Source organism: Siphateles boraxobius, unplaced genomic scaffold, assembly GCF_051911475.1.
Source record: "Siphateles boraxobius isolate OS27281-9 unplaced genomic scaffold, OSU_SipBor_1 43, whole genome shotgun sequence".
Classification (NCBI taxonomy): Eukaryota; Metazoa; Chordata; class Actinopteri; order Cypriniformes; family Leuciscidae; genus Siphateles; species Siphateles boraxobius.
Window position 1 is genome coordinate 3,599,001 of NW_027509064.1, and position 20,577 is coordinate 3,619,577.

At 44.2% G+C, this 20,577-nt stretch overlaps 1 long non-coding RNA gene across 2 annotated transcripts; it reads right to left on the reverse strand.

The window, feature by feature from the left end:
- Positions 1 to 4,340: 4,340 nt before the first annotated feature.
- Positions 4,341 to 19,010, reverse strand: LOC143708841 (uncharacterized). Of its 2 annotated transcripts, none has more exons than XR_013193675.1 (3): positions 18,924 to 19,010; positions 18,782 to 18,850; positions 4,341 to 4,418 (listed from the first exon to the last, which is right to left on the reverse strand). It is a non-coding gene; the product is annotated as an uncharacterized LOC143708841 (long non-coding RNA). The 2 variants fall into 2 exon arrangements; XR_013193676.1 differs by lacking the exons at positions 18,782 to 18,850; positions 18,924 to 19,010 and adding exons at positions 4,500 to 4,568; positions 11,066 to 11,339 and having other exon boundaries at positions 4,348 to 4,418.
- Positions 19,011 to 20,577: the final 1,567 nt, after the last annotated feature.

A 20,577-nucleotide genomic window follows, 5' to 3' on the forward strand; every position in this document is an offset into this window, starting at 1 on the left:
CTCTCACCTTGAGGCTGGTTTTAATTGAATAATTGTGCAGGAGGAAAAAAAAAAAAAACAGACAAAATCTATTTGCACATTTGTTGGTCCCCATGAGGAAAACAGCTTAAAAGTTTAGTCTAGTTGCGAGGGGTTGCCAGGGGGTTTTCTGGGAGGTTGCGTACTGGTTCAAGCTAAAGACATCCACCCTAAATTCTCCAGTTCCATCCATTATGACACACAGAACACAAAAAAACAAAAAAAACAGATGGATTTGAGATGTCATGATTTCTCACACATTCTTTCTACAGATATCACAGCAGGTCAGTGTGAGTGTATGTGGCTGAGACTCATATGAAAAAACATATGCCTTACTATTCTCACAAGCTAGACAGATTTTATTTACATTTACAGTAACTCCTTTCCTTGGCACTTTTCCTGTAATCTGCTGAGTGTTCATTAGATAGATAGATAGATAGATAGATAGATAGATAGATAGATAGATAGATAGATAGATAGATAGATAGATAGATAATCTAGATGTTTTAAAAGCCTAAAATCAGATCTAGTTAGCAGAAGCAATTACTTCCATTTAAAAGCAAATATTTTGTGGGTGTATTTATCTCTTCTGAGCTTGTAGTCATTAGCACTCACAATAATGCTCTCCAGAACACATTTATTGATTTATTCTGAGAAAGCTCAAGACCAAAGCTCACTGCAGAGACCATTGCATTGGAGGTAAAACAACAAACAAACTAAAATGCTAGAGTGTTAAAAAAAAAACACCAAAAAACTTGGTGCTGGACAGAAAATACAGACACTTTGCAGTCAATACATATACGTACATAATCTATATAATAATTAAAACTAGATTCTTACATTTGCAAAATATTATGTGAAATGTATTGCCTAGGTGTGAGTGGTTGCTATGGGGTTTTCTGGGAGGTTTCTTACTGGTTCAAACCAAAGACATCCACCCCCAATTTTCTGATATTCTGGTTTCTTTATTATGAAAAGTTTGAAAAGCTTTCCACACCACAGTTTGAAATGTTATACATGGGCTGTATTTTGCACATAGAGTATAGAACATGCTGACATTTAATAGTGTTAGTGTCAAGGATGGCTCAAAGAGGAGACGAAGATGAATGCAAGTAAGGTTTATTTCGATAACTCCAAGATAATCCAAAATGCGTAACAGTGTGTTAAAACAATCAACACCAGACCACTGAGGTGTGCACTGAACAAAAAAAACAAAGGTAAATGAGGGACAAATGATAAACACCTGTGCTTATTAAATTAATTACCATGACACAATGACTACGACACTTTGGGGAACGCCCTTAGTGTAACACATCTGAAGTATGAATGAAACTAATCCAATCCTGATTGGTGCTGCGTCATGACGTAACATGTGACGGCATACATGGAAGCTACAAAGGGACGCCGGCACACAACAGAGTTAGCTTCTGCGATGAAGCAAGTCGCTCCCAGGCAGGGGAAGGCGTGGCGGAGGGACGCAGTGTCTTGTTCACTCCTAAGGGAACAAGGGTTACAGTCGTAACCAAAGACGGGATGTGATGTCTGCTCTCTGATTCTGGTCCGTGGAACGTGCATTGCTCTGAGATAACAGCTTCCCCTGAGACCACAGGAGGATCTGATGTGCCAATCTGGATAGAGGGTGCAATCTCAGAACCCCTTGATGAATCAAGTAGGAGACCACCGACACATTGTCTGCGTGGTGACCCCTGAGGTCTGGGAGGAAGCTGCTCAGAGCCCTGCTATCCATGACCACGCCCCAGCCCGTCAGGGAGGCGTCTGTCAAAGCATCTTTCCGGCGAGATTATGCTCCCAGCACGGGTCCTTGGGACAGAAACCATGTTTTTTTCCACATAGATAGGGAACAAAAGCATCTGCGCGCAACTCTGATCATGCGGAATGGGTTCCCACTCGGGGAAACCCCTTGGTTTTCAACCACCACTGCAGGGCCCTCATCTGCAGCAGGCTGAATGGAATGACGTTGGATGCTGCTGCCATGAGCCCTAACACTCTCTGAAAATGTTTTACAGTGATGGCTTGGCCTAACTTTATACTGGTGGCCAGGAGGGAGACAATTGTGCCTGCATCGTGACCGAGTCTCAAACCACTCCCAGGAACGTGGTACTCTGGGCTGGTCCCAACATGCTTTTTTTCGTGTTGAGTCTCAACTCCAGGCTCTGGATGTGGGCAAGGACGACATCTCGATGCCGAACTGCCAGCTCTTGTGACTGGGTCGTAATAAGCCAGTCGTTGATATACTTTCGCAGCCGGATACCCTGAAGCTTCAGCGGAGCTGCATCCATGCATTAGGGGAGAGAGCTAGGCCGAACAGAAGAAGAACCCAATATTGCAACGCTTCGCAGGCGAAAGTGAACCTCAGGAACTTCCTGTGAGATGGAAGGATGGATATATGGCAGTATGCGTCCCATAGATCCATCATGACAAACCAATCCTCAGATTTGATCTGACTCACAATGATGGGAATAGTAAACATCTTGAACCTGAATCTCCTCAGAGACCGATTCAAATCCCTTAGATCTAGATTTGGCGCAACCCTCCATCCTTCTTGAGAACTATGAAGTAGCGGCTGTAGAACCCGGACTCCCTGTCCGGTGGAGGAACACGCTCTATGGCCTCCTTTACCAGCAGGGAGTTTACTTCCTGTTCCAATACCCGACCCTGCACTGGGTCGACTGCAGACCACACCAAACTGTGTAATTTCGGTGGGTGGAATCGAACTGCTGCCTGTAACCCTTCTCTATTGTGTGCAGGACCCAAGGAGAAATATTTGGCAGGTCTTGCCATGCTTTGAAATATTCTATTAAGGGAACCAGCCTCTCGAGACTGCTTTCAGGTATTGTTCGAGATTTGTTCTCGATCCCCTGAAGAGACTCTCTGGCAGGGTTTGGTCGAAACGATTCTCGATGTGCGGACGCGAGCGTTGCCTGGCCGCAATCCTGTGGGGCAGACAGAGCAGCGTGCGTTCGCTGGAAACCAATGTGTCACACGGGATACAGACTTCACACGGGATACAGACTTCGATTTCCTAAGAGCTCCCCAGACGGGAGGCTCTTTCCATTTCATTCTCGACACCCTGAAGAAGAGGACCGGGAGGGAATAATCGAAAACCATTCCCGATGGGCGAACACGCACACTGCCTGGCCGCAAGCCTTTGGTGCAGACACTGCAGCGCTCATTCGCTAAAAAACGGATGTGTCCCGAAGCATCGATTTCCTGAGGGCTCAGAGGAGGAGCGATTCTCGCTCGTTACTCCACGGGAGGGGACAGCCCTGCTATTTTAGTCTCGTTTTCAATACCCTGAAGCGGAGGACCAGCAGGGAAAACTGAAACGATTTTCGATGTGCGGAAGGAACAATGCATGGCCGCAAGCCTGTGGGGCAGACAGAGCAGCATACGTTTGCTGCTCATCATTTTAATTCCTCAGAATTAAATGCAGCCATAAACACTGGATAAGTGAAACAAGATCTGAATGGTAGGCTGAATTAAAATATCTAACTTCTTAAAGTCAGATAATATTTCATAATTTTAATTTCTTAAAATTGAAGGCAGCCATAATTACCAGACAATACTGTTTTAATAATTATTATACGTGTAACCTTTGGTTAGATATAAAAATACCCGACTACGCCACCTAGGTTCCGTCTCTACCCAGGAAAGTGTAAAGTAATAAAAATAACCAAAAAAGAAAATTAAACCGAAATAATTACAACAAAAGGAAGGACCCTGCTGGTCCGGCTTGCACTGAAAACAGAGACGTGACTTTCCAAAAGTATACCAAATTTATTTATCACAGGAAATAAAATCATCCACTTAAAAACATCAAGATAGATCTCAAATACAGCTTACCAGTTAATACCGACAGAAACAAGAGACCACAATTTGACCACTTTAACAGAAGGGAAAAAAAACACAGCAAATCAGTGAGCAAACAAAACATAAAACACGTGTCACACCAATTAAAGAGAATATCAAAAGAAAACAAATACACTCCCCCTTCTGTTAAGCCTATATATGTCTAGCCACCAGCAGATAGAACTGGCAAATGGATTTAACACAACAACAAGGAAATAATTACAACACTCAGTCACAGTAACATCATATTTCACTTCTCAATTAAGACTGATGTTAATATTGTTTGCACTGCTTTACATGAACCAGGCTACCCGCATATCAGTGTACTATAACTTAATAGCTCACCAAACATACATTAGGCTACGTCAGTCTTTCAACATTTCTTACGAGCAGCTCGTTAAAGAGCTCGATTGTTAGCAGTTCATAACCGCAATATCCGCAGCCGTCAGTTGTACTAAGACCATGAAACAGTGAAAAAATAAATATTAAAAAAAATAAAAAAAACAGCAGCTAGCGCTCTGGGGCCGCACCTGCAATAAAAACAATAAAAGTAAATACATGGATTAATTTCCCCCCTCCCAACATAAGACACCAATTATAACACTTCTTACCTCGTAGGGGATGTTAAGCTATAGTAACCTTCATGTCCCCTGCACTCATCACTTCACGCACACACGTCCCTGATGGCAAACATGTGCTATATTTAGACCATTGTTACGATCCCTGGTCTAGGTCAGGGTGTAACATAAACAACAAAACCAATTCCTTTAGTTAGCTTGAGTTTATTGCTATTTTCTTGCCCTCCGAGTTGTTTTCAGGGCCGCATTGTGTTGACATTCATAAAACAATATCTTGAAAATACAGAATTAAATAATCAAACAAGCAGGGGAAAAAATTGGAAGCAAGATCTTCAGGGGTGAGCTAATGCCAAAACAATAAACCAAACAGAGCTAACTTTCCCACGAAAACTACCTTTCCTGTGCATCAAGAAAAAGAAACAAAACATACAATGAAATACCCTATCTCCTTAACTAGCACAATAACCAGGAGAAAAATAACGGCCTTTCGGCCTACAAAGAAAACAAGGCACTCACCCCCTACGGCTTCTCAAATTAATTATAAACATACAGATACGATCACGGGCACTGATGTGCTGGGTACAGATCACACAGTATCAAAGTAGTTACACAACACTCTGCTAACACAAGCTAAGAGCACATAAATCACACAATCGGGCTACATTTTCACCGGCTGACAAACACACAGTACAACACCGGGGCAATCAAAGAGGCAGAGAGCACCCTCTACAGGAATTCCAGGGAATTTATAGTCCAAGCCTCTTCTCTGATCCAACCACCCATAGCGTTGCATTAGATCCAGGACCAATCCTAAAGGAGAAGGAGACAGCAGCAACAACAGCAGAAACAACATAGCTGCATTACGTCACAACCGTAACACCCCCACCCTTAAAATTACAAATTATTATTTGTAACCACCAAAACAATTCTTAATCCCCAAATTCACATGGCGCACGTGACAAGGCATCAGCAAGTATATTTTCACACCCCTTCTTGTGCCAAATTTCCAAGTTAAAACCTTGTATCAACAAAGACCAGCGCATCAGTCTTTGATTCGAATTTGACATTCGAAAAAGGAAAACCAGGGGATTATGATCAGTATACACCAGGATAGGGACATTACAAGCATCAAGATAAATTTCGAAATGCTGAAGTGCAAGTAACAGCGCAAGAGCCTCTTTCTCGATTGTGCTATAATGTTGCTGCGATTTCGTAAATTTCCTTGAAAAATAACATACCGGGTGATCAATTCCCACAGCATCCTCCTGAATAAGGACTGCCCCTGCTCCCACCTCACTCGCATCCACTTCCAATTAAAATGGTTGTGAAAAATTCGGAGCTGATAGAACTGGGGCACTACACAGCAGCGTTTTAACCGCATCAAAAGCTGACTGACACTCTGAAGTCCACTCAAACACTCTAGATTGACTCAGTAAGTTGGTAAGGGGTGATGCAACTTCAGCAAAGTTCTTGCAAAAAGCACGGTAATACCCGGTCATTCCCAAGAAGCGGCGCAACTCTCGTTTCGTTTTAGGAGCGGGAAAATCAATAATACACTCAACTTTTGTATTAACAGGACGCACTTGCCCTTGACCCACACATTTCCCAAGGTATGTCACAACAGCTTTACCAAACTCACATTTAGCAAGATTTAATGTAAGCGATGCATCACTTAATCGATGAAAAACTGAATACAGATTTGTTAGATGCTGCTCCCAGTCAGATGAACAAACGACAATGTCATCCAGGTATGCCTCACAGTTTCCTAACCCAGCCAGCACTATCCTCATCAGGCGTTGGAAAGTGGCGGGTGCATTTCGCATCCCGAAAGCCATCCTCTTGTATTCTAGGAAGTGATCAGGTGTAACAAAGGCAGAGATTTCTGAAGCCCTGGCGGTCAAAGGTACCTGCCAGTAACCTTTTAACAGGTCGAGCTTAGTCACAAACTTTGCAGCGCCAACCCTATCAATGCAATCATCCATCCTTGGTAAAGGATAGGAATCGGGTTTCGTTATGGAATTTACCTTGCGGTAATCGGTACAGAATCGAAATTTGCCATCTGATTTAGGCACCAACAGACAGGGTGAGCTCCATGAACTGGAACTTGGCACAGCAAAGCCATGTTCTAACAAATATGCAGTCTCTTCTTGCATTATTTCTCTCTTGATGGGGTTTACACGATAGGAATTCTGCTTGATAGAAGAGCAATCACCCACATCAATATCATGCTCCAACACTGTAGTTTGACTTGGCACATCAGAAAAAAGAGCAGGGAATTTTTTAATGAGCGCAATAACATCACTTTGACAAGATTCACTCAAGTAACACAGATGGGACTTTAAATCCACTAAAAGCTTTGAATTGTCCAACCGAGCACACGATACATCTCGCATTCGCAGCCCATCATCCTCAGGACAGTATACGGCTGCCATAGCAGGAGAGATGGAATCAGTGTTTTTTTGCATATTCTGAACGTCATCCTTTGAACTACATCCCTCATTACATAGGCTTTTAGCATATTAATGTGACACACTCGGGTCTTTCGTTTTCTGTCAGGAGTATTAATGACATAATCAGTTTCACTTAATTTCTGCTTGATGGTGTAGGGACCTGAGAACTTTGCCTGCAATGGCGACCCTGGAAGAGGAAGAAAGACAAGCACCAAATCATCTTCCTGAAAACTTCGAAAGACACTCTTTTTATCGAAGCGGGTCTTCATTTTAACCTGAGTGCGGCCTAACTCCGAAAGTGCCACTTCACGAGCTCGGTGTAGGCGTTCTCTGAACGAATTCACATACTCAAGTACGCTAGTTTGGGGGGTTGTCTCTGCCAGCAACTGTTCACGAAACAGTTTTAACGGGCCCCGCACAGTGTGCCCAAACACTAATTCGGCAGGACTAAAACCTAAGGATTCCTGAACGGTCTCTCGTACCGCAAACATGACCAAGGGAATGCCCTCATCCCAATCTTTCCCAGTTTCAAAACAGTACGTACGCAACATACTTTTCAGGGTCGATGAAAGCGTTCCAGTGCTCCCTGTGACTCTGGATGGTAAGCACTAGAAAGTTTATGCTTTACTGACAAACAGTCCAGAACCTGAGAAAACAGCTTGGAGGTGAAATTTGTACCTTGATCCGACTGTATCACTCTAGGAATACCAAATGTAGAGAAAAATTTGACTAGCTCTTTAGTCACATTCTTAGCCCTAATGGTACGCATAGGAATCGCCTCAGGATACCGCGTAGCAGCACACATTAGAGTCAGCAAATACTGATATCCAGACTTAGTTTTGGGTAATGGACCGACGCAATCAATAATAATTCTCTCAAATGGCTTCGACACAATTGGAATAGGATGGAGAGGAGCACTAGGCATTCCCTGATTAGGTTTACCAGTTAGCTGGCACACATGACAAGAACGGCAGTACTCTGAAACCGTTTTTTTCAAGCCAGGCCAGTAAAAATAGTGAAGGATGCGACTAAAAGTCTTGTTTACTCCCAGGTGGCCAGAGAGAGCATGATCATGGGCTAAATACAAAATCTGTTCACGATAATTATGAGGAACCACTACCTGAAAAACAGTCTTCCAGCTCAGATCCTTCTCTGATGGAGACCACTTACGCATAAGCACTCCATCCTCCCAAACATAAGCCACATCCTTATCTGCTACTTTATCTTTTTGTACAGCCTCAGTGAGACATTTGACCAGAGACGGGTCAGCTTTCTGCGCAGCCGCCAGCTGTTCTTTGCCGGTTCCACACATAGACTCAAACTGGACTGCAACATCCTGGTCGAAATCACACCCCTTAGGAGAAACATCCTGCACACATTCCTCTCTGTCAACTTTATCAGTCATAAATGTTTCAGACACATCTAAAACATCATCAAACTTCCTAGCCTGAGCACGGGTTACCGCACAAGCAGTAAAAACAGAAGGAAACTGTTGGCCCACATCAACCCGCTCACAAAACCCAGACACCTCTGGCTTGTCCACAACAATGGGCTGAGGAAACACCTTACCACCAGCAATATCGTTGCCTAATATCAAACCTACTCCTTCTATCGGAAGCTGAGCACGTACTCCCAAACATACAACTCCAGTGAACAAATCAGATTGGAGATAAACAGAGTGCAAGGGAACTTTAACACAACCGAGTTCAATGCCACGGATTAGCACGCTAGATCCGCAGTATGACCGTTCTGAGAAATCGAGTGCGCTCTCCACAATAAAAGATTGAACCGAACCAGTATCTCGCAAGATCGTAATCGGCTTCAAGTGTCCCTGTTCACCTGAGAGAGATACTGAACCGTTCATAATAAATGGGCAGTATAAGTTTGTATGCGGATTAATAGTGTTCCACGCAGAGGGCGCAATATGAACTAGAGCAACTCCCTTTGGTTTCTCAGATGGTTTATTCTGATTCCAGCGCTTACAATCTGCAATCAAATGACCCGGCTCACGACAGAAAAAACACACGCGCCTCTCTCCCTCACGAGCCACATTTGTATTACGAAACACACTCGAGGCTGCCTCTCTGTTCTCTCGTTTTCCCTTACCCTTAAAAAAAACCCTTGAATCGTTTCTTACAGGAAATTCAACAGATGAAACATGTTTCTATCTACACACAGACGGAGTAAAAACAGTTTTGTGCGTGAGCACAAATTCATCTGCCAAAACAGCGCCATTAGTCACGGATAAGACCTTCTGCTCATTCAGATACACAACAATGTCCTCTGAAACACAACTTTTAAAGTCCTCTAGCAACAAAAGTTCACGTAATTGCTCAAATGTTGTAACTCTGCTTGCAGCACACCATTTGTCAAACAACACAGTTTTCTCGCGAGCAAACTCGCCAAATGTTTGACTGGAAATTTTCTGATGGTTTCTGAATTTCTGACGATAAGCTTCAGGTACTAATTCGTATGCTCTCAAAACAGCAGCTTTCACAGTATCGTAATTCAAACTTTGTTCAATAGGTAAAGATGTGCACACTTCCTGAGCTTTACCCACTAATTTACATTGCAATAACAGCGACCACAACTCTTTTGGCCAATGTAATGTAGCTGCTATGCGCTCAAAAGCGACAAAATACGAGTCTACCTCCGTCTCCCTGAAAGGAGGAACAAGTGTAACGTATTTACTCACATCAAAGCTGGTCACAGACGCACCAACAGAGGAGGTAATGGGTAGACTTTGATTCGGTGCAGGTGAAACTGGCAAACGAGGAGATGGTGGTCTAGATCTGGGCACAGGCACAGGCACTTTAGGTGGCAATTTGGCTTGTAGTTCCAACCTGCGTAAATTAAATTTGCTATCAGCCTCTAACTCCCGAGTCCGAAAGTGAAGAAGCTGTGCATCATAATCCTGTTTTTTTAACTGCAAGTCCAACTCTTTCAATTTAATAGCTAGCATAGGATCAAATCGGGAATGACTAGGATCTATGCTAGGAAAAGAAAAGGTATCTCCATCAACTGCTGCCTCAGCACCCGTCCCAGTTACTCCTTCCACAGATTCATCAGGCAAAATTCTAGCCTCCACCAATTTGCTATACAACTTCTCTTTAACAACTTGTTTTCGCCCCTCCCTAGGAACAACAATATTAAAGAAATCTGCAATTTGTAACAAATCAGCTTTACGACATTTATTAAATTCCTCCGTGGTAGGAGACAACGTAAATGACGTTAAATCAAATTCCATGCTTACACTCCTCAAATTCGTCCCGCACCCAAGGAAAATTACCAGGCAACAAATGCATGTGAAACTAATATCAATTACCTTCAATGATATGCAACGGACGAGCCCCCAATTTATGTTACGATCCCTGGTCTAGGTCAGGGTGTAACATAAACAACAAAACCAATTCCTTTAGTTAGCTTGAGTTTATTGCTATTTTCTTGCCCTCCGAGTTGTTTTCAGGGCCGCATTGTGTTGACATTCATAAAACAATATCTTGAAAATACAGAATTAAATAATCAAACAAGCAGGGGAAAAAATTGGAAGCAAGATCTTCAGGGGTGAGCTAATGCCAAAACAATAAACCAAACAGAGCTAACTTTCCCACGAAAACTACCTTTCCTGTGCATCAAGAAAAAGAAACAAAACATACAATGAAATACCCTATCCCCTTAACTAGCACAATAACCAGGAGAAAAATAACGGCCTTTCGGCCTACAAAGAAAACAAGGCACTCACCCCCTACGGCTTCTCAAATTAATTATAAACATACAGATACGATCACGGGCACTGATGTGCTGGGTACAGATCACACAGTATCAAAGTAGTTACACAACACTCTGCTAACACAAGCTAAGAGCACATAAATCACACAATCGGGCTACATTTTCACCGGCTGACAAACACACAGTACAACACCGGGGCAATCAAAGAGGCAGAGAGCACCCTCTACAGGAATTCCAGGGAATTTATAGTCCAAGCCTCTTCTCTGATCCAACCACCCATAGCGTTGCATTAGATCCAGGACCAATCCTAAAGGAGAAGGAGACAGCAGCAACAACAGCAGAAACAACATAGCTGCATTACGTCACAACCGTAACACCATGATCTGCGATTGAGATGGGGACATACGGAAAACAACTCACCAGAGAGTCAAAGCAACTAGAAATGGGTAGCCGGTTACTTCACACCGCACAGAGAAGAACAACAATTAACCAACCTTAGACAGGGTTTTTATCACGCCACTAGGCACAGACGCACCCTCCTGATTGCACCGCACAGGTGTACTCAATATCAACTGCGGCTCAACACCAGTGGGCGTGTCTAGTCATTTGCAATGTGTAGCCCAATTCTAAGGAACAAAACTGAACGTTAGATTATCAACCTGTCACAATCTACCCCCTAGTTTTTAAATCCGGCGCCCCGACGATATCAACGCCAAGGCCTAAAGAGAGTAGTATCATTGCTAATGACAGTTACTTGCGAATTCACAATACCTCCTCTGCCCACCATTGTCGCTGGCAAATGATGGGCATTGGAATGGTAGCCTGCGGTCTTTCGAGTGGTCCGTCGTAGTGGTGCTCCTTCAGTAATGGAGACACCCTCTGATGCCATTGAGGGATCACTAGAAAAATGCTCATGGACCAGCGGAGGCTCAGGAACTCTACTAGAGGGTATGGAGGCACACTCAGGGGTTTGGGTCAGAAGTGGCACACCACGTGTAGGTGAAGAGACAGCAATGGGTACTGTCACTGGGGGAGGGACTTCTTGCTCTGGCAGCACCACTAGCCACGCATCCAGTATATCCTCCTCTCCAGGGTCCACCGATGCTTGATCCGAGTCTGAAGGAAGAGGGCTAACAGGTTCTGCCAGATTCCGGCCAGCTGGTTGGACTCTTAACAACGTACGATGCAAATGTCTAAACTTCTCCAAATCTTCCACGGGAACAATGGTGTACAGTGACCCACCTGCAGTCGGGGCTCGCAGCACTTTATAAAGAACAGAACTCCAGCGATCTTGGATCTTTGCTCGGCCTCGCACACAAAGGTCCCGCAGGTACACCAGTTGACCTTGGCTCAAAGGCTCATCCTGTACCCTCCGATCATGTCGCTCTTTCCTACGGTCCGCTGCAGCCTTCATACGATTTCTAGCTCCATCATAGGCCACTTGAAGTCTTGCTTGATGGTCAGAAATCCAGTCATGGACACTGCCCCGAGTAGGAGTATCGATTCTGCCCAAAAGAAAATCAACCAGCAATTGTGGGTCTTGCCCAAGCATTAAGAAATATGGGGATTCACCTGTAGACTGGTGTGGAGTAGTGTTATAAGAAAATACCACTTGAGGGAGATATGCTGCCCAGTTCTTCTTCTTGCACGAGGGCAGAGTATGCAGCAGATTGTGCAGAGTGTGATTAAATCGCTCGCATTGACCATTTCCAGTAGGATGGGCTGGGGTGGTCCGACTCAGTTCAATGCCATACAACGCACACAACTGTTGAATAAGGGTGCTTTCGAAATTCCTCCCCTGGTCCGAGTGGATGCGACTAGGAACGCCAAACTTGTAGAACCACTCATTAACTAACACTTTTGCCACTGTAGATGCTCTCTGGTAGGCACGGCCTGGGTGTACTTTGAGAACACATCTGTCAGAACTAGAACATTCTCCATTCCATTCTGCGATGGCTCGATCAAAGTAAAGTCGATGGCCAGAATTTGGTTAGGCCTTGAAGCCAACAAATGACCCATATATGTCTGTACTCGAGGGAAGACATCTTTAGCAACAGTACAACGTTCACATTGTTGGCACCAACGTTTCACATCCTCAACCATACCTGGCCAGAAACCTCTTTGTCTCACCAGCTCTGTCGTACGCTCCACTCCTTGATGGCCATGCTCATCATGAAGCTGCTGCATCACCATAGTCTTTAAGGATGTTGGGACCAATAGCTGCAGAAAGGCCTCGCCGCCCTGGGGATGGTAGCACTGACGGTACATTACGCCATCCTTCACCTGTAATCGCTTCCACTGTTTCAGGAGGTTACCTACATCTGGACACAACCCCTGCCTCTCTCCGTGAGAAGGGTATGTCCCTCTTCTTCATAACTTCAGGAATACTCCCAACACTGCATCTGCTTCCTGTAGGCCATGTAAATCTGCAGAAGCATAGCCAGGGAAAGCAGTAATGGATGTTTGCACCTCGCTCATGGGTCCAGTAGAAGCGACTTGTTGGAGAGGCTCTGGCAGAGAACTTCCTGGAATCATAGCCTCCAGAACGGGTCCAGCCAGGTGCTGTCGTGAGAGTGCATCAGCATTACGATTACTACGTCCAGAACGATACTTAATACTGAAGTCAAAAGTGGCAAGTTGGGCAGCCCATCTCTGTTCTAAAGCACCGAGCTTAGCAGTGTTGAGGTAGCTCAGAGAGTTATTGTCCGTATATACCACACACTTGTGTCCCAGTAAATACTCACGGAATTTCTCGGCCATTGCCCATTTAAGGGCAAGAAAATCAAGTTTCATGGAACTATAATTGGACATGTTCCTCTCCGTAGGCCTTAAACCACGACTGGCATAGGCTACTGGTCGAACTCGGCCCTCCTGTTCCTGTGACAGGACTGCTCCCGATCCACTATAACTGGCATCCACTTCTAAGATGAATGGCAAAGAGAAGTCGGCATACGCCAGCAATGGAGCACTCACCAACCGTTGCTTCAGGGCATCAAAACTCTGCTGACACTCCTCTGTCCAGGCCCCCCTGCCGGACCGGGCTGGGATCTTCCTTTTAGCTCCAGTCAGGTCAGCTACCAGGCGATGAAGTGGAGCAGCCAGTTTAGCAAAAGACTCCATGAACCTCCTGTAACAGCTTGCGAAACCCAGAAATGACCGAAGCTCCGAAACCAGCTGGGGAGGCTGCCAATTGGCAACTGTCTCAATTTTCTTCGGATCGGTAGCCACCCCTTGGGCAGTAATCAAATGTCCCAAATAGTTCACCTCAGACTGAGAGAACGAACATTTCTCCAATTTGGCCTTTAAGCCTTCTCGTTGTAGACGCTTCAGGACCACCTCCAGCCGTTGCAGATGCTCAGACACTGTGGAAGAGAAGACAATAACATCGTCCAGATACAGCAACAATGATTGAAAATGTTGCGAGCCAAACATACACTCCACCAGTCTCTGAAATGTACTAGGGGCGTTGCACAGGCCAAAGGCCATCCTATTCCACTCATATAGCCCAAAAGGGGTGCAGAAAGCAGTCTTCATCTTGTCCTTTTAAGCCACCGGGACCTGATTGTAGCCGCTAGCAAGTTCCATTGTAGTGAACCACATGGCATCGGCAAGCGCATCCAAAGATTCCTCAATTCTTGGTAAAGGAAACAAATCTTTTCTGGTCTTGCTGTTAAGTTGACGATAGTCAACACACAGTCGCAGGCTACCATCCTTTTTCTTCACCAGGACAATGGGAGAAGCATAGGGGCTGCTACTCTCTCTTAGGATTTGAGTTTCCAGCAACTGATTAATATGTGCCTTAACAGCTTCATATTCTGAGGTAGGAATGCGTCTATAACGCTGCCTAACAGGAACCTCATCAGTCAAAGGAATGTCATGGGAGATCAAAGTAGTGCAGCCCAAATTGCCATCATGTGGTGCAAACACTGAAGAGTACTCGGATAGTAAAGCCCTGACTTGACACTGTTCTTCAGGGGTCATTGGCGACAGATCAACAGAATCTATCTTGTCTCGTAGGGGACTTACAGTCATCTGGGAAGAAACTGTGGCCTGCACACTTGAGGGGACATCCTCTACACCCCTGGGTAAACTCACCACAGTTACTGGACTAATGGTACCAAGAACGGTTCGTGCATAAAGGTTAACATCCACTAACCCCACATTAATTACTGGAATATAAACCTGTCCACGAACTACCCTAACAACGCCAAAAGACCAGCTGCCAGCCCACTACTAGAAGGCTCAAATATTACATTCAATCCCGTATGTCGCTGAGAACAAGTAGCCAGAATAAACTTCATGGTACCGCCTGATACACAAATGCACCTGCCGCCTCGAACCCGAACACGGGCTGAAGAATCTAAAGGGGCATGAACTTGAGCTTGATGGCACTTCTGCAAGGCTTGTCGCCAAGAATTAGGGGCATGCTGCACTAAAGCGGTTTCAAAAACAGTTGGTCCATACTGTCCAAACAAATCGCGATAACATTCTCGAATAGCATTCATACCCAAAATACCGGAGGCCTGAGTAGAAGTACCTGGGGAATCTTTAACTCTCTAGATAGCCTATGTATGGAATATCTAAGCCATTGGGCGCCTTAAGCTGCAACCAATTACAGGAGTGGAGTTTTTCTACACCCCACGGCTCAAAGTTCTGCAAATAAAAACTTCCTGTCACTGTAGACACCATTGAACCCGAACAATGGTCTAACAAACAGGGAACTAACACCCCCCCCCCCATACTAACAGTCACCTGGGGGCATGGTGATAATAATGGGGCCATGTGCTCTATAGCAGGGAAAACAGCATCGGAGCCAAACACACACCCTTCTGAACTCTGGCTCGGGAGCACAGAAGGTTCTAGTTTTCCTGAAAGGTAACAGCGGGCTGGGACCTTGGCGCGACTGGCTGAGGGTAACGTGAGGGAGAGGGATTAACCCTTGGTGACAAACTTTGAGAACTACATTCGCGGGCAAAATGACCAGGCTGTTGGCACTTCCTACAAATAACTGAACCCCTGTTAAAGGGACTTGCGGTAAAAGGGAGACTTCTTGGGGCATTTTGCAGCAAAGTCATACTACGGGTTAACTGATCAAGCTGCTCTTGTTGCTTTTTGAGCATCTCTTTTAGCTCCGATAATTCAGGGTTGAACCCCATACTGCAGCCCATAAATAGAAGAGGTTGACAAACTACGACCCCCAGTAGCCCTCGACATACCCTCCTGTTCCCATCTAATAGCTTCCCCTCTCACATCCAGTAGGGTAGCCCCCGAATGCTGGTGTACAAACTGTTTTAATCCCCTACGAAGGGCAGAATCCAGCACATACTCCACAAACTGGTCACGCAACAGGACATCCGGATTGGGCATACCATTTGGAGCATTTTGTATAACTTTTGACATCAAGTCAAGAAGGCCATGTGAAAATTCTTGGAACGTCTCCCCCTCTAGTTGCCGTCGAGAGAAGAAATTCTCCTGCAAAACAATATATGAATCCGGGCAGCCATAAAGCTCAGTTAGTATTTGAATAACTTTATCTGGGTCTTTCTGGTCCTCCCTAGGCCTAAATTTTATTTCTTCCCTAGATTCCCCCTCTAGATGGTCATACAAGTGTGCTTTATCAAAAATGGATAAATGGCGAACACGCATACTGACCTTCACTTTCTAGCCAATCAGCTAAAGAAATTCCGGTGCGGCCCCTAAAAACAGGACATTTCCTCTCCCTAGGAACATAAATCAACCTTTCCATCACCACTGGATTACCATTGGAGGAAGATCTTGGCCCCGCATCTAAACCCGCCCCCCTATGATTAGACCCAGAGGGCGCAATACTCGGACTTGCCTGAACCTCCAAACGTTCTTGTCGCAGGAGTTCATTATCAGCCTTAAGTTGGGCTACCACGTCTCGCAATTGCTGCATCTCATCCTCCATAATGACGATCTAAGCGACAAACAAAAACACAGGAGAGGAAAGTACCAAACAGTATTCTAATGCGCTAGCTGCTGTAAAAAAACAAATTGATATCAAATAAAGAGTAATAAAGTCACATATCCGCTTCACACAAAAGGTTACCCTGTCGAATGCTCCATAATTGTAACCTTTGGTTAGATATAAAAATACCCGACTACGCCACCTAGGTTCCGTCTCTACCCAGGAAAGTATAAAGTAATAAAAATAACCCAAAAAGAAAATTAAACCAAACATAATTACAGCAAAAGGAAGGACCCTGCTGGTTCGGCTTGCACTGAAGACAGAGAGGTGACTTTCCAAAAGTATGCCAAATTTATTTATCACAGGAAATAAAATCATCCACTTAAAAACATCAAGATAGATCTCAAATACAGCTTACCAGTTAATACCGACAGAAACAAGAGACCACAATTTGACTACTTTAACAGAAGGGAAAAAAAAACACAGCAAATCAGTGAGCAAACAAAACATAAAACACGTGTCACACCAAATAAAGAGAATATCAAAAGAAAACAAATACACTCCCCCTTCTGTTAAGCCTCAATATGTCTAGCCACCAGCAGATAGAACTGGCAAATCGATTTAACACAACAACAACAAGGAAATAATTACAACACTCAGTCACAGTAACATCATATTTCACTTCTCAATTAAGACTGATGTTAATATTGTTTGCGCTGCTTTACATGAACCAGGCTACCCGCATATCAGTGTACTATAACTTAATAGCTCACCGAACATACATTAGGCTACGTCAGTCTTTCAACACATTTCTTCACAAGAGCTCGATCGTTAGCAGGTCACAACCGCAATATCCGCAGCCGTCAGTTGTACTAAGACCATGAAACAGTGACAAAAAAATAAATATAATAAATAAATAAAAAAATACTAAAAAACAGCACCTAGCGCTCTGGGGCCGCACCTGCAAATAAAAACACTAATAGTAAATACATGGATTAATTTCCCATCTCCCAACATAAGACACCAATTATAACTAGGGTGACCAGACGTCCCGTTTTTCCCGGGACAGCCCCGTATTTCCACTCTAATTTTAGTGTCCCGACTTATTCTGAAAAAATCATGTTTTGTCCCTTATTTCATCGTTAATATATATATATTTTTTTATATATAATAGGTTTCGTTTCCGTAAGGCTAAGTGAATATATATGTTACGTTCAAACCGTGTAGCGCACGCATGACAGAGAGGGAGAGACCTTGTGTGTGTGTGCTAGTGTGCCTAATGAAGCGCATGTAAGACGCATTAATAGAGGGAATGCATTAACGTCACTTTCCCGCCGGAACACGCCCCCTCAGCCGGACTGAGTGGCAGAAGAGCACCTGCGTGACTGGATTTAATAGGGGAAACTGCGAAAACGCAAGTAAAACAAACGATTATCAGTTTAAACTAAAGATTGGACTCAATATAGTGTTCCTTACAACTTACTAAAGATCCAGTGATCCATGGATATTAACATGCAGCCAGGAATCGTGTTGCCTGACATTTATATGTGCCTGATTTCGACACCAGGGAAATACATACAGCAAATTTGCCTGTGAATGCTTTATATAAATACAAAATAGGCAGGTCTAAATCCAGGTGATCACTTATCAATGTTATATATATCATCATATCGTCTAGAGACTTAAAACTTGTATAGTTTTTTGTCAGTGTTTATTTAAAAATATCAAATTATACAGAATATACAGTGGTAAATATTTGATTGATGAGTTGTCACTGCAATATATAACAATACAATATATAGAGAATTTACCACTAAATTCAGCATATTGACACAAAAAGGATAACTGAAAATCCACCTTTCGCTGCCTGGAGTCCAGTTGTTTTTATGAATTGTAGCGATCTATTTGCTTCTCTGTTCTGTAGCTTTAGGTAGTCTGTAAAAATATTCCTCATATTTCTTGTCAACTCTAGTTGTACAGTCAGTCTCAAAGCTCTTTATTGTTTTAGACGCGTTTTGTGTGTTTTTCCGCAGCATTCACACTGAAGACCAATGCTGCCGCTCAGTCTTTTTGCCACTTGTGGGTGTAACTGCAGTCACTCCGGCCAACGGTGACGTCACGTGCATTCCCTCTATACGCATGCGTTCTGTATCTGTCCCGTATTCCACTCCGAGAAATCTGGTCACCCTAATTATAACACTTCTTACCTCGTAGGGGATGTTAAGCTATAGTAACCTTTATGTCCCCTGCACTCCTCACTTCACGCACACAAGACCCTGATGGCAAACATAGGCTATATTTAGACCATGATCTGCAATTGAGATGGGGACATAAGGGAAAACAACTCACCAGAGAGTCAAAGCAACTAGAAATGGGTAGCCGGTTACTTCACACCGCACAGAGAAGAACAACAATTAACCAACCTTAGACAGGGTTTTTATCACACCACTAGACACAGACGCACCATCCTGATTGCACTGCGCAGGTGTACTCAATGTCAACTTCGGATCAACACCGGTGGGCGTGTCTAGTCATTTGCAATGTGTAGCCCAATTCTAAGGAACAAAACTGAACGTTAGATTATCAACCTGTCGGATAGGGATCGTAATCTACATGCTGCCTCTGCAAACGTTACAATATATTGCGCGTCTGAAACACCTGAAAACACACGGCTGTGCACGTCGAGATATTTCTCAATGAACACAGCCAGCACCCTCAGAAGCTGACTGTGCATGCCTCGCACCCACACAGAATCTTTATTGCAGAGTAGACCTGTAATCTATGCGCTGCCTCGGCAAACGTGATTCTATATTGCAATGCAGATCTTTATTTAGGTCAGTTCTTACGGGACATACAACACCAAATAGGACAGACAATTTGACAGAGCGCTTGCTGAAGAGCAAAAAGAGCTAACTCTGGCTGCGTTCCAGTCCAGTTTTAGACACACACTTGCGAACTTCCCTAAGCACCTACCCTCGGGGGAATCCCTGCCGCCATTTTGAAGTGCGTTCCACTTCGTGAAGTGGACGAGGGAAGTTTATATGGGCAGACCCTTGCTCCCTCGATTTTGACCGAGGGAACGAGTCTACTTCATATGTACACTTCAGGCAGTTCCATATACCACAATGCAACACGATTGTGACGTCATTGCAGATCTCGTCTAATAACCACCACCAAAAACAACTCTATGATATATGAATTAGACTTTTTTTATGTAAAACAACCCAAACACACATACATTTGGATGCTGCATTAAACACATTCTTAAAGGGAAAATACTCAATAGCTGTTCCAAGTGATCAAGGGCTTAGGACGTTCCAGTTCAGCCCATTGCAGTTTTCGCCAGTAGTGGGCACTCGTGCAACGTAAGCAATGACGTACATCCGAGTGAACAAGACGGAGGGAAGTTAGCGAGTGAAGGGCATGTCAATTTTTGAAAGGGAACTGAACAAAGGAACACATATGTGACCCGTCACAGAAACCAGGGACACAAGTCGGCAGCACAACTTTCGAGCAAAATGAGAAAGAAGAGTTTTTTTTCAAAATTGGTGATTTTCAATTTTTTGGAGAATCTGTTAATTGAAATCACGAAGAAGCCTCTCCATGTTTGAGATAGCAGTATTGGTATATTTAAAAGCTTACATTTTGAGGTTGAAATCGGCTTGTTTTCGGAGATTCTAGCATGCAGTAGGGGCGTGGCGTGTCATTGTCTGTGTGTATTTCCATACTGAATAACCCGGCGCTTTTGCCCCCGCCCTCCAAGTCAACCACATGGCTACTTATTATGCTGTGCTCTGGCCAGCTCTCTCTGATATCAAAATTCAATGAAGATGGATGCCGCAAAGATTGTCGCAGACGAGATGAACCGTCTGGCAGTTACACCGAAAATGTTTTCGCCGCACTTCGTGGGCTCGGGAAACTGAACCGGAGGTATGGGCGCAGCGCGCTCGCCCTCAGTGCTTCAATACGGCGGCTCGGCTCGCTGACAGCGGTGGCTGGCTGT